This window comes from Coregonus clupeaformis, unplaced genomic scaffold (genome assembly GCF_020615455.1).
Source record: "Coregonus clupeaformis isolate EN_2021a unplaced genomic scaffold, ASM2061545v1 scaf1192, whole genome shotgun sequence".
Taxonomy (NCBI): Eukaryota; Metazoa; Chordata; class Actinopteri; order Salmoniformes; family Salmonidae; genus Coregonus; species Coregonus clupeaformis.
Genome location: NW_025534646.1, coordinates 98,949 through 113,914, shown reverse-complemented (window position 1 = coordinate 113,914; position 14,966 = coordinate 98,949). Strand labels below are relative to the sequence as shown.

At 42.7% G+C, this 14,966-nt stretch overlaps 1 pseudogene; it reads left to right on the top strand.

The window, feature by feature from the left end:
• LOC123486395 overlaps positions 1-14,966 on the top strand; it is a 107,797-nt pseudogene that overhangs the window by 52,671 nt on the left and 40,160 nt on the right.

The window sequence follows — 14,966 nt, the reverse complement described above, 5'->3', positions numbered from 1 at the left end:
GAGACGCTGTAGTCAGAATGAATCTAAGATAACTCCGAATCTGTCATTCATTTTGACGTTTTCCAGAGCAGATCTTAGTTGCACAATTTTACATGTTGTTTGGTGCAGTATTTCTCAATGAAAAAATGTGCATGAGAACGAAGTCGTCTCTCATTGAATGACAACAAACACTTTGAAGAATCCGTTACTGTTGACCAATCACCGACAAAGGGGCGTAGACTTCCGCTACCGACTTCGACTAGAAAAAATGTGTGCACGAACAGCCGAAGACCAAACGAACAACAAGTCGCTAAATGTCATCATAATATACAGCATGCACAAACTGTTCCCAACTGTTTTGGATGGGAAGCATAAGGACGCCTTTACTCTCTTCCTATATAGATATATAGTGAATATCAATGCTAATAGATGAATATGACATTTCTACTGTATGTCCATATGATACAGTGTTTTAGGAGGAATCAGCTGAACACACACACACACACACACAGAGGCCTTGGAGGTGTTGCAGTAAAGTTCCTAATGCACATAGACAGCACATCCCCATCACCCCATAGCCCCTGGAGCTTCTGTATACTAGGCTAGGCTCCATGCTGACTTGGCTCAAATACATCTGACTGACCAGAAACGTGGAAGGAAGATCCATCTAAATAACTCAGGAGGTTGGATGTTGGACAGGGAAGGGAATAATGGGTGTGCTTATAGGAGGCTAGCTCATGGAGAAAGCACCAACACTATTCCCATACAAAATAATGATTAATCGAATATGATAATTAAGTATCTCCTAAAATAATATTTTGTCATCCATATAGGCCTATGTTCAAACAAGTGTGTGATATTACGCTAGTTGCAGAATCTATTCTGAATACATTTGGGCAGATGAAGAGAATATGATTTTATTTTTTCAGTTGTTTGTTGAAAGATTTCTTAGTGGTGTTGCCTGTTTGTATACTGGCTGTATTCTCAATTATTTGTATTACTTTTTTTACTGGTAGCGAATGTTGATTTGTATGTCCTAGTTTGTGCTATTGTCCTGTCTGAATGTAAAACAGTGAGCAGCTGTGACATGGCACCGCAGTCTTCTATTGCTCATCTCTTAGCACAGTGGGACATCTTTCCACCTGCCTAGGCTTGTTAGGTTCCGTTCAAATGAGTTTGGCATTGATTGATCTTTTAGGAAGAAACTCTACTGGTCGGTACGGCAAATGTGAAATAATGGGATATATTCACAGGGATATCCAGGTGTATCCCGATGAAGGTTATCCACATTCAGACCCAACCAGTTTAAAATCAAAGTATTCACAGAGAGTGTAAGGGCTATTTGACCAAGGAGAGTGATGGTGTGCTGCATCAGATGACCTGGCCTCCACAATAACCCGACCTCAACCCTATTGAGATGGTTTGGGATGAGTTGGACCGCGGAGTGAAGGAAAAGCAGCCAACAAGTGCTCAGCATATGTGGGAACTCCTTCATGAAGCTGGATGAGAGAATGCCAAGAGTGTGCAAAGCTGTCATGAAGGCAAAGGGTGGCTACTTTGAAAAATCTAAAATATATTTTGATTTGTTTAACACTTTTTTGGTTACTACATGATTCCATATGTGTTATTTCATAGTTTTGAGGTCTTCACTATTATTCTACAATGTAGAAAATAGTAAAAATAAAGAAAAACCCTTGAATGAGTAGGTGTGTCCAAACGTTTGACTTGTACTGTATATATATTTTTTTCTTACTTTACCTTGAAAGAAAAGACAAATCCGCTTACTGCGTTTGACAGTATCATGTGTGTTTGTTGAGCTCTTCTTACTCTACCGAAAGTCAGATTAGTGTTATTCAGTGTTTGTCAATGTTATATTCAGTGTTATAAACTGGGTGGTTTGAGCCCTGAATGCTGATTGGGTGAAAGCTGTGGTATATCAGACAGTATACCAGGGGTATGACAAAAAAATAATTTGTACTGTTTAAATTACATTGGTAACCAGTTTATAATAGCAATAAGGCACCTCGGGGGTTTGTGGTATATAGCCAATATACCACGTCTAACCATGGCTCACTCAAGGCGTTGCATCGTGCATAAGAATAGCCCTTAGCCATGGTATATTGGCATATACCACACCCCCTCGATGCGTTATTGCTTAATTATTCCAGTGTTATTGTTCATGTGTAGATGTGGGGTCAGTGGAGGGCCTAGCGTACCATGGAGCCTGGGACTCCGCTTTACTGGACCAGCTCGACCACAGCCACCATCAGCAGGCACAGCCTGGACCAGAGCCTCCCCCGGGGCCATCACCAGAGAGGCTGTGGTCACACTGGCAGAGGAACGACCACCCACATAACCTGGCTCTGGAGGAGTGTCAGAAGTAGGTGTTAAACCTTCACTGCTCCTAATGTCTTATAGAGGCCCTTAATGGCCTACAGTAGATGTTCACTTGGGTATATTTTTAAATTTTTAATGTTTTGTCATTTAGCAGACGCTCTTATCCAGAGCGACTTACAGTTAGTGAGTGCATACATTTTTCATACTGGGTTGTGTTATGTACTAAGTTAGTAAATCTGTTGAAAACTTCTGCAATCAGGGGAATGAGGTTTGTAACTGCTCTGGGGGAATGTCAGAAGTGTTCTATCGTCATTCCTTACTGATCCTAATGTCTTTTATGTTTTCTTTGCCTCCCTTCTATCCTCTACTTTCATTCACAAGAACACGAGGCTGTCTTAAAAATGTGACTAAATCATTTTGCTTTAGAATGTGAGGATAGAAACGTGTTCATATCTTTAGAAAATAGAGATAGAAAAAAAGTGTATCCGCTTTTTCCTGGAAACATGTTTCTTTTGAATGGAAATACATCATTCAGTGTAGACGTTGATGGTTGATGGATGTTTACAATGCAGTATATTGAATGAAGGTGCATCCCATCCGTTTGCTTCTGTGAAAGTCTCAATATAGTTTTTGTTTTCACTGCTGATGCAGCCTGATGTTCTGGACTAACTGGAATGAACAGCACCCCAGCATTATGAGGTCCACCCTGTCAGGAAACAATATCCAGAGTATTGTCACCACAGACATCCTCACACCTAATGGACTCACCATCGACCATACCGCCGAGAAACTCTTCTTCTCCGATGGCAGTCTGGGAAAGATTGAACGATGTGAATATGATGGCTCACACAGATTTGTAAGGAGAAAAAAATAAAAATATTATATATACTGTATGTTATTCTCAATAGAATGATTAAGTCATATCTTGTACACTCTTAGAAAAAAAGGTGCTATCTAGAACCTTAAAGGGTTCTTCGGCTGTCCCAATAGGAAAACCCTTTGAAGAACCCTTCATGGTTGCTTGTAGAATCCCATTGTCTTCTTCCGTTCATTCTGTAGGTGATTGTGAAGTCAGGTCCAGGAACCTTCTTTGGCCTGGCTATCTATGGGAACTTCCTGTTCTGGTCTGATTGGGTACGGAGGGCGGTGGTACGCTCCAATAAGTACACAGGTGGCGACATGAAGGTCCTCAGAGCCGACATCCCCCACCAGCCAATGGGAATTGTTGCAGTTTCTAACAATACCAACAATTGTAAGTGAATTCTATACAGTACATCAAAGCAAAACTCACTTGTTGGCACAGAGTCTTCTATACATTGTCTAAAATATACACACAAAATGTGGTATTTTGAGAGTAGACTATTTTGTAATTGTATGTGATAAAATGTAACTGCAGCCTGTGATGGTTTGCCTTTGGTTACAACCCAGTGTAGCTGAGTTTGACCATTTGGCATGAACATTATACAAGACTTACTATAGCCCCATTTACCCTCCCCGATTAATTACCACTCAATGTAAATCTGTTATTGAAGAAATAACCTCAAAAACCCCAACCTCCAGTGCCACAGGCTACCCCATTTTGCCTGGCCTGTGCTTCAACAGAACCAAAGCTTGGCATAGTGCAGTCAGCTGAATCTATACCATTCGAGCAGAGAAATCCTCTCTCTCTCTCTCTCTCTCTCTCTCTCTCTCTCTCTCTCTCTCTCTCTCTCTCTCTCTCTCTCTCTCTCTCTCTCTCTCTCTCTCTCTCTCTCTCTCTCTCCTGGAGTAACTGTAATGAGCAGACGTGTGGGTATTAAGGGGGCAGCATGATGGCATGGGTTATAGCTTACCTCTCCATACCGCTGTCCGAGCCAAACACAGTTCAAAGAGGGTCCCCAACGGAGACCGTCTACCTTTCTACCACACAGCACTGCCCTTGAAAAGTTTTCAGTGCTTGATTTCAAATATTTGGAAGCTGGAAACTCTTTATGGGAGGCACTGCAAGAAGGAAGTAAAGCATGGCTTTTGGATTTGATTTTTTTTATCAATACACTTTCCTGTTTATTTGGAGGTTGATGTGTGTTTTCTGTAACATGATGTACTACAGTACCCATAATGCTCTGTTTTTCCAGGTGAACTGTCCCTTTGCACTGTGCTGAACGGTGGATGTCATGACCTTTGTCTTCTGACCCCTCACGGCACGGTCAACTGTAGCTGCAGAGGAGAGAGACTACTACTGGAAGATAACAGATGTGTATGTAAGTCTAGCACTTTGTCTTTTCCCCTCTAATTCATTGGTAAACACCATCCGGCTCGAAGGACCATGTAAAAGTATTGCTAGTAGACAATAGGCATCTGACAATAGTCATCTGAAAATAGTCATCTGACAGTGCTACTGTCAGATTAAGCAATGTGAGGGGCTGGGAGGGATATAGCAGAAAACAGACCCTTCTGTTTGGACAAAGAATCAATCAGAAAATATTGATTTTCTCTTATTTTTGCAGCTGAGAACTCCTCCTGCAACATCCACACTGAGTTTGGAGTGTGGGAACGGGAGTGTATCGACTATCAGCTGACATGCGACGGAATAGCTCACTGCAAAGACAAGTCTGATGAGAAAATGCAGTACTGTGGTAAGTAAGCACCCAATATGTGTTACTGTACTAGTTCACCAGTGCTCAGATGAAAATTACTACCAGCTCCCTACCAAGCCCCCCGGGGCTCTTGTCCAATAGAATGAGTTCAGACTCGCTCACTTCCTGAAATCCATGAAGGAGAAGAGGAACAGTATTAAAGTGTCTTTCATGTAATTTCTTTGGTCGAATCTCTTCCTAAAGTGTCTTTTTATCGCTTTCGTTTTTCTTCCTCTCCCTCTTTTCTCCTCTTCCTCTCTTACAGATAACAGAAACTGTAGACGGGGCTTCAAGAGCTGCTATAACCAGCGCTGTGTGGCCAATAGGCGGGTTTGTGACGGAGTCAACGACTGTGGAGATAATTCCGACGAGGTTTATTGTAACAGTGAGTAATAAGAATCTGAATTTACATGCCCAGTCCGACAGACAACATAATCTGTACTACATTATTACTGTATAAACAAAAAAAAATAGCTTTAGGGTGAACTACTGTCTTTCCTATTAGATTTCTTAGAGGAACATTTCTCCAAGCAAGGATAATATTATCTAGTCTTTCTATTATCTCTTTCTAATCCACCTGACGATGAACCAAAGAGATGGATTTCAAATACAACATATTTCTACCCCTCCTTTCTTAATCTTTTTCTTTTCTGACCTGTATTTTCTCTTCAGATTCCACATGCTCTCCCTCAGACTGGCGTTGTCTAAACAGGGTTTGTATTCCGGCCTCGGCCCGCTGCAATCAGATCATCGACTGTCCCGACGCCTCAGATGAGAAGAACTGCAGTAAGATAAGCCTTTGTTAAAGCGCCATACCGTGTCTTTTTTAAGGCAACACACTATCTTTGTTAAGGCGCTACACTGTATCTTTCTAAGGTGCTACAACGTTGCCAACATAGCTTTTCCACGTAGCTGGTCTGTAGGCTAGCCTGATCGTGTGTTATTAATGTTAGATAATAAAAAAAGAAGGAAAGTCCGCACCTCGGAATTTGAAGTTATTTTTCATTGTTATTAATGTCAGGACACTACACTATTATAGATAAGACAATGTATAGCCAGGAATATCAATCCCTAACCTTAGCCTTTGGATATGCCGGTCGAATGCCCACTTCCTCTAGGCAACACAGGCTGCTTGGATTACTACAAGCTGGGGGTGAAGGAGACAGTGTTCGTCAGCTGCAACTCTACCTCCCTCTGTGTCCACCCCTCCTGGATATGTGATGGAGCCAACGACTGTGGGGATTATGCAGATGAAACCAACTGCCGGAGTATGTTTTTTTCCTTCCTTTTTTTTCTGTTCTGTGACGCTAGTTCTGTCGTCTACTGTTGAAGTGGTCGTGTACCAGACAGACACCAGGCCTAGTGGGAATGCATTTTAAGATTACATTTGAAATAGTCATTTGAAAATAGTCGGCCTCATAGTTTATGTTCTGACTGTATCTTGGCTTCTGGTTTCTCCCCAGCTCCTTCCCTCAGAAAGAGATGTGAGGAAGGCCATTTTGCTTGCCCCAGTGGAAACTGCATCCACACTGTCTGGCTGTGTGACGGAGTGAAAGACTGTGAAGATGGAGCAGATGAATTCCAGTGTGGTATGATATCAGACATATTTATTTCTATAATATTTATTTACATTACATTTATTTCAGCAAGCATATTGCACTGATTTGTATCCACTGATACTGATGAGAGAGAGAGAGAGTCTAAATTATTCCAATTAGGAATGGTTGGATCATTATGTTGTAGGGTACATCCTGCATGAAATGTTGACATAGCTCAAGGTGGCCAAATATAATGGAGAATTTCTAGATTGTACGATTTCCCCTTTTGTCCAGTATCCCCTGTTGTGTCTGGTCAATACATTCGGTCAATACGGCCAGATGAGAAGATAACCCAGTGTTGGTGGTTCGTTCGTGTGGGTCATTAAAGGAAGCAGTGAAGGGGTGTCTCCTGCTGAGCCAAATGCTTCCATCCCTGATTTGACCCCTATGTGGAAATCTCCCACAATCCCTGCTCAAAGACCCTACTGAGGAATAATGACGGAAGGAGATGTTTCACTCCTGCTATTGGTTCTTCAGCGCAGAGCAGTGGACTATGTTGTTGCTAACCCAAACAGAATAGCAATAACAAATATCCTATTTCTATTTGTTGTGGATTTTTTTGTTCTTGTGATTTTTTAAGTCCCTCTGGGCAGCAATGCTCATCGTCTGTGTATTTGAATGAGTCCCAGCCAGTAGCGGTTGGATACACACACAGTGTTGTTGGTGCCTGCTGTTTGTGTGGCTAGTTCACACTGACCTTGTCCATACAGCCACACAGTCATTGTTAATGGTTGCTCTCTGGCTGCCCAAGGAGCAAAGGAAGCAGCTCCACAGTGTCATTATACAATTTATGGAATGGAAACAAAGTAAACAAACAGACAATTATCTATCTCCCTCTCTCATCTCTCTCTCTCTCTCTCTCTCTCTCTCTCTCTCTCTTCTCTCTCTCTCTCTCTCTCTCTCTCTCTCTCTCTCTCTCTGCTGAGGCTGAATTATTTTTACCTCACTTGGCACTCCCTTCACTCCTTGCTTGTAGGTTAGAATGTAAGACAAGCATTACCTTGAAAGTGCTTACGACTGAGGGAATGGTTTTGCAATGTTGGTGTATCTAATTTCACAGATGACATTGATATAGTGATTCAATGTTCCACCTGCATTAGAATAGAGATTCGCTTCAAATTGTTTACCTTCACCTCAATATGTAATATTATTTTCTTCACCTTTTCTGTACAATGGCCTACCTTCTTTCTTGCACAGAAAAGTATGTGACTGGGGTACAATTTCACATTACTCTAAACCTGGGGCCATTGGATTTGCGCACCTACACTGCCGTACTAAATGTTTAATTTATCACTGCTCTCTACATGGTTAATTGTGAAGATGTTTACATGCTTCCTGTCCCAATGAAATACCATATAATATGTTATATTTCATTCTGTCTAGACTTGTCCTGCCTGTGGAACCAATTTGCCTCTCTAAGAACAAGTGCATAGCCAAGCAGTGGCTTTGTGACGGAGAGAGGACGACTGTGGGGATGGACTGACGAGAGCGCAGAGATCTGTGGTATAAAAACACACCTGAATTTATTTACATTATGTTGACTCAAATGTGTTTATTCTCAGAGAGAATGTAGAGAACAGCCATAAATCAACATCAAAGTGACAGGGAAAGATTAATAAAGATTAAGATGAATTTCATATATTTGAAATTTTATGAGATACATCATTGGTGGATATATATGGATGAGCAATGTGCTACAAACAGAGATATGGATTGATGTTTTTCAGTAATATTTGCACAGACTCTTCAGAAAGTCTTGGGAATATCTATATTTCTAGTACTGTAATTGTGCAGATTCTGTAGTCTGAGTGCCAAGTCTACAGCTCTCTTGCCATGTCCTTGTCACTCATTGTTATACCAAACATGTTTGGCATGACAATTCCTTATGGATTAGCAGAAGCTGAAACAGACTGGCACTCGTCTAAAGATTCCAGTTCAGTAAAATCTATTTTGACCCTGACTCCTATTGTAACTCCTTAGGTCGGCTACCTGTGGCCCAGGGTTGTTTAGTTGCCCATTCGTACGCCTCGTCCCCAAACACTAGCTCTGTGAATGGGGAGAGGGACTGTCCAGATGGGAGATGAGCTCTCTGCTGCTGGCTGTGGTAATATTATTGTTCTGAAGTTCTCCAACAAAAGTCACAGTCATGGTGTAGTCTGCTCCCTTTTCTAAAGCACATATGTCTCAATATGTGTCTGACAGTGTTGACCCCTTTTCTAAGTTCAAATGTCTCGATACATGTTTGTCATGAGTGTATTGTCCTCTGAAGGCCTCCGACCCGAAAGCACACAGACAGAGTTTAGTCACTCAAATCCCTTTTATACTAATATACTCAATCCTTCCCTAATAATGACACACAGACATAATTTAGTCCCATTTGCTAAAAAAAAAAAGTATCTATTGTTTTCTGTCATTGTTTATTCAATCCATACAAGCAGAAATTACTCAATATATTTCTGTTATAATTTTTTTCTTTTCAAAATATTCTACATACTGTAAAAACACATTTCACTTGATCTACACTACATAGTCCAAAAGTATGTACTGTTTGTAGACATCTCATTTAAATTGGGCATTAATATGGGTTTGTCTGCCCCCTTTGCTGCTATAACAGCCTCCACACTATGGAAGGGTCTCCACTAGATGTTGAACATTGCCGAGGACTTGCTTCTGTTAAAGCCGAGCATTAGTGAGGTGAGACACTGATGTTGGGCGGTCGACTGTTTCATAATCGGCGTTTCAATTCATACCAAAGGTATTTGATGGGAGTTTGAGTCAGACTCTATTTCAAATTGATCAGTTCTTCCACACCGATCTCACAAACCATTTCAGAATGACCTACTTTGTCATGGGAGTCATCCTTCCCAAATCTGGGCTTCTCTGGTATCATGAACCCAATTCGTCAGTGTTCTGCCAATTGGTGAAACATGATTCATATTCCAGAAAAACAGCGCTTCCACTGCTCCAGAGTGTGTTGGCCAGCTTTGCACCTCCAGCCCCGTATTTGGCATTGCTGTTAGTATTAGTATGCGTATTCACCATGAAACCCCATTTCGAGCTCCAGTAGACAGTTGTTGTACTGTGATGCTTCCAGAGGCAGTTTACTCGGTAGTGACTGTTGCAACTGAGGACAGACATTTTTGAGCTTTAGCTGGTGGTCCCGTTCTGTGAGCTTGTGTGGTCTACCACTTTGTAGCTGAGCCGTTGTTGCTGCAGGCGTTCCCCCTTCACAATGACAGCACTTACCGGCCGGGGGCAGCTCTGGGAGGGCAGAAATTTGGCGAACAGGCTTGTTGGAAAAGTGGCATCTGACGGTGCCACGTTAGGAATCACTGAGCTATTCTGAAGGCCATTCTACTGCCAATGCTTGTCTATGGAAATTCACATGGCTGTGTGCTCTGTTTAGCCCTGTCAGCAACGGCTGAGCTGAAATAGATAATCCTTATTTGAAGGGGTGTCCACATACTTTTGTATATATATAGTACCTTGTTAATAATGTCCACATTCCTATAGAAGTTCAATCTTTTAAATTAAGAAAATCTCAGTATACAAATTAGCCCCTCCACATATTTCCTAACACAGCCCCCACCCCGTGCATGGGGCATGTTCAGTGTGGTCAGGTCTCATCCCCTTTACCATACCATATATTGGAGGCGGCTCCGATGAGACTCTGGAGTGTGTAAAACTCTCTCGCTCTCTCTCAGATGGTGCTTTCGTAAAGTTTGTCTTGGGAGTTACTCTTATAAGAACCATATTTAATATGGTTGTATTTTTCACAGTTAGCTAGTGTTCTCATAACATTAAGGCTTGCAATAAAGTGGTATTAAATGCTCTGCTATACTGCCTGTAATTATTATATTTGCATAGTAGTCAGCACTTCTGTGATATCCAATCTCCCTTTCTCTATTCCTCCCTATTATTGTTTCTGACTGACATCCCGCCTCTTGCCTCACTGTGTCCTACAGAGTATGGTTCCCTGCAGTCTGGGGAGTTCCACTGCACAGATGGCCGCTGTTTACCCAGAGTCCAGTGGGAGTGTGACAGCCATCCCGGCTGTCTCGACCAATCAGGCGAGGCTGCCACACAACCCCCAAGTGTTCCGCTGCAGGCAAGCCTTTCATCTGATGCTGTGTGTGTGTGTGTGTGTGTGTGTGTGTGTGTGTGTGTGTGTGTGTGTGTGTGTGTGTGTGTGTGTGTGTGTGTGTGTGTGTGTGTGTGTGTGTGTGTGTGTGTGAGAGAAGCGCAGAGAGGAACAGAACAGGGACAGACCCCCCCAGTCTCACCATGTCCCAGCTGGTTTCCACTATTATAAATGTCACCAGTGCTCCTTCGCCTGCTGTGAACAGGGCTAATTTAAATTGAGTTGATAACGGGCCATGATGGACCTTTCAGGGCCAGGTGCTCAAATAAACCCACCATTGCCGGTTTTACTGATTGTATTGATTTATCTTCAATGCTCTTTTATAATATAATATTCATAATCTTCCCTACTCTGATATATGGGCTGGCTAGCTAGTAGCTTGTGTGGATATTTTTGAGTATGTGGTGGTTAGCTCAGGCAGGTCACCGTGATTCAAGTCAGTATTCAACGTCCATCCACATGTCTGGGGACGTCGGGAGATGCGTGGAAACTGGCCACTAGGGGCCAACAGTGGTAATGGCCCCCCACCTTGAAGTAGGCGTTGTGGATGTAGATGGCAGATGGGCGTTAGCATCCGCCTCTGATTCCAAAGAGCGGGGTTGCATGTTCAAATCAATAGTTGTTTTTGATATTTTTTTATCTACACTTTTTAACCATTCGAATTAATGCCTAATAACCTTAAGAATTGGGTTGATCCCAACCTTGGGAGCGATACAGAGAATAATCAAATACTTTGAAATTTGGCGTTTGAACACCCCGAAATTTGACATTTTGGAACAACTTGAGAAATTTTACGTTTAGAACAGCTTAGAAATTTGGCCGGTTTGGAACCAATTTACATTTGAAACTGAATGCCTGTGTTGCTGCTGCCATACACATGTGCAACTCCGACTGAAGAAGGGGTGGAGTTGGGTCGAAGAATTCTTGTAGATGCAGCCATGTTAATCCACTATCTGCAGCTTCTTTATGGCGAGTTGCTGCGATGAGACAAGACTGTAACTACCAATTGGATATCACGAAATGCACGCACATGTTTGATACGGGTCGCGAACTCCGTGCAGTGCAGACCAACAGGGCAGGCGCAACCAGCCAACTGACGGGGTGGGGTTGGCGAACTTGTGACAATCACACAACTTTCGGGCAGTGGGTTCAAACAACATGTCAACGGTGTACAAAAAAATATACATCAAGGGCAGCTGGCGAGTGGGAGGCCAAAGGGCCAGGTGTTCTGGTACCGTTGGGCCCTATGTTACACGTTCTGGTTGATAAAATATGTTTATTTACTGTTTAATTATGTTGGCCAGTTCCCCAGACCCAAATAAGCCTGGTACTGGACAGCAACAACAAAAAAACTAGATATTTTATCCAGGACCAAGGCTTAATCTGGTCCAGGATATCCGTCTCATTCTGGCTTTCACGAAAGTTTGAATCTAGCATGCCCTTTGTTCTGTGATCTTACATTGCAAGCGGCTCTTTCTTCATGTGTCAGCGGCCGCTGTGTCGCTGGCCAGCCTGTGTAGCTGGGAGGATACTGTGGTGACGCGTCAGGCGAGAGGAACTGTCAAATCAGCGAGTGTCTGAACCGCCAGGTCAGTGGATGCACACAGGACTGTGAAGACCAGCTTGTAGGGTACAAGGTGGGGCTTTCTCAGAATTATACACACACACACACACACACACACACATACACACACACACACACACACACACACACACACACACACACACACACACACACACACACACACACACACACACACACACACCTACATACATACATACATACATACATACATACATACAGATACAAATCACAAGTCATGAACTTACCATGAGTTATTTTCAAACACACACACTACACACACACACACATACCTGATGCTATACTAACTCTTACAACATAAAACTAAGACTTAGCGAAAACAGTTTTTATTGATGTTTGGCACATTTCTCTGCATAATGATAGGATTTCTGTGTAATAGCACCCAGGGTTATTACATTCCATATATTATCATGTTAACAATAAAACAAACAACCCAAATCAGCATACTATGTGGACTTGATATTTCTCAGAATGGAAGGTTCTGTTTTCCAACTTTTGTCTTGACTTACAATATGTGTTTGTTTGTACCTATTATACTTAATAACCATAATTTACTTACTATATCTTATGTTGGATCTGCTTGGTTACTTTAAGCCATAGGTTGTCAGAGAAAAAATGTATTTAAATCCATACTGTAAGACAGGATTCTTCAATTCCGGTCCTGGAGGGTTAAACACCTCTGTTTTTCATCCTCTCCTTCTAATCAGAGGCTAATTCAGACCTGGACACCTGGTGAAATTCCAATTAACTACCAGGTAGAAATAAAAAACCGAAGTGTTTCGGCCCTCCAGACCGAACAGAAAACTTTAGATGTTCGTGTTTAAAGAGTGGGTTGCCAACAAAACAACATTTCAACAAACCAATAAAATCCCTTTGTGTCAGAGTATCCATATATTGTAGTATCCCTGTATAGTCCATAGTCACTCCACGTGGCATAATGACAGTACCCCAAGACTTTTCTATTGATTGATTCAGTGCCTCAACACATGGATTCTGTCTTAGGGTCAGAAAAATAATTGCTCTCAATTTCCCTCACGTCCGATCCAGTGCAAGTGTTGGCGGGATTTCGCTTGAAGAGCGATGGCCAAACGTGTGGTGGCGATGACGAATGTTCATCCACTTCCCCTGTAGCCAGCTCGTCAACACATACGGATCTTACAAGTGTCTGTGTGCAGACGGTTCACCCCAGCTAAGAACTCACATAGCTGCAAGTCTCTCTCAGTACACCTCTTTCTCTCCTCCATCATCATTCTATCTTCTGTTCTTATTCTGCTCTTCTCTCTCTCTCTCTCTCTCTCTCTCTCTCTCACCCTCTCTCTCTCTCTCCTTGCTCTCTCTCTCAACTTGCTCTCTCTCTCTCTCAGCTTGCTCTCTCTCTCTCTGTGCTCTCTCTCTCTCTCGCTTGCTCTCTCTCTCTCTCGCTTGCCTCTCTCTCGCTCTGCTTGCACTCTCTCTCTCGCCTCGGCTGCTGTTCTCTCTCTCTCTAAACATCTCTCTCTTTTCTCTCTCTCTACTCTCTCTCTCTCTCTGCGCTTGCTCTCTCTCTCTCTCTCTCGCTTGCTCTCTCTCTCGCTCTCTCGCTTGCTCTCTCTCTCGCTCTCTCGCTTGCTCTCTCGCTCTCTCGCTTGCTCTCTCTCTCGCTCTCTCTCGCTCTCTCTCTCGCTTGCTCTCTCTCTCTCTCGCTTGTCTCTCTCTCTCTCTCTCTCTCTCTAAGCACATACTCTCTCTCTCTCCTAGCTTGCTCTCTCTCTCTCTGGCTTGCTCTCTCTCTACTCTCTCTCTCTCTCTCTCTCTTCTCTCACCTGCTTGCTCTCTCTCTCTCTCTCCTGCAAGCTTGCTCTCTCTCAAGCTTGCTCTCTCTCTCTCTCTCTCTCTCTCTCTCTCTCTACTTGCTCTCTCTCTCTCCCTCTCTCTTCCTCTCTCTCTCTCTCTCTCTCTCTCTCTCTCTCTCTCTCTCTCTCTCTCTCCCTACCCATCTGTCCTTATCTATTACCTCATTATATACTTCTCCCTCCCACTTCCATCTTATCTTCTCCACCCCACCTTCTCTCCATCCTTCTCTCTCTTCCTTCTTACCCATCTGCCGTGTGTCTGCTCCTCTGTCACCCACCTTCCGCTTGATTTTTTAAATCATTATCTGGAAAATTACCTTGCCGTCAGAGCGGGGATCCTGATTGGTTAAAAAAAAACACTAGAATATTATAAATTAAATCTACGTGTTCTATCTGAATGTACTTAGTAGGCCCAGTCAAGTAACAGCCTGTGATTTTCTGCTAGGGCTTGGAGCTGGGGAGGAAATCAGTGTTTGTATAAAACTACACCTCCAGGGCTACGGCTGTAGCGTTGCAGCGCACAGCAGCGTAGGATAATGAGGCGATGCATTGAATGTAATGACTTGTGAATAATCATATGCATGACTCTTTAGGACCATCACTTTTTCAGACTATATTTTCTGACTATATTATTAGTCATTGTAGTCATCGTGTATTATAATTGCTGTATTTTTTTTTTCTTGTATTTTCTTCAGCTGATGCCCTTCCTGATTCTGGCAAACCATCATGACATCAGGAAAGGCAGCACTGATGATCAATTATATTCCTCTACGGTCTTGCAGAACCAGCTCAATATTTATGGACTTGTACAGAATCATTTTGTTGATCCTCTCACTTGATACTTTGATATATCCTTATATG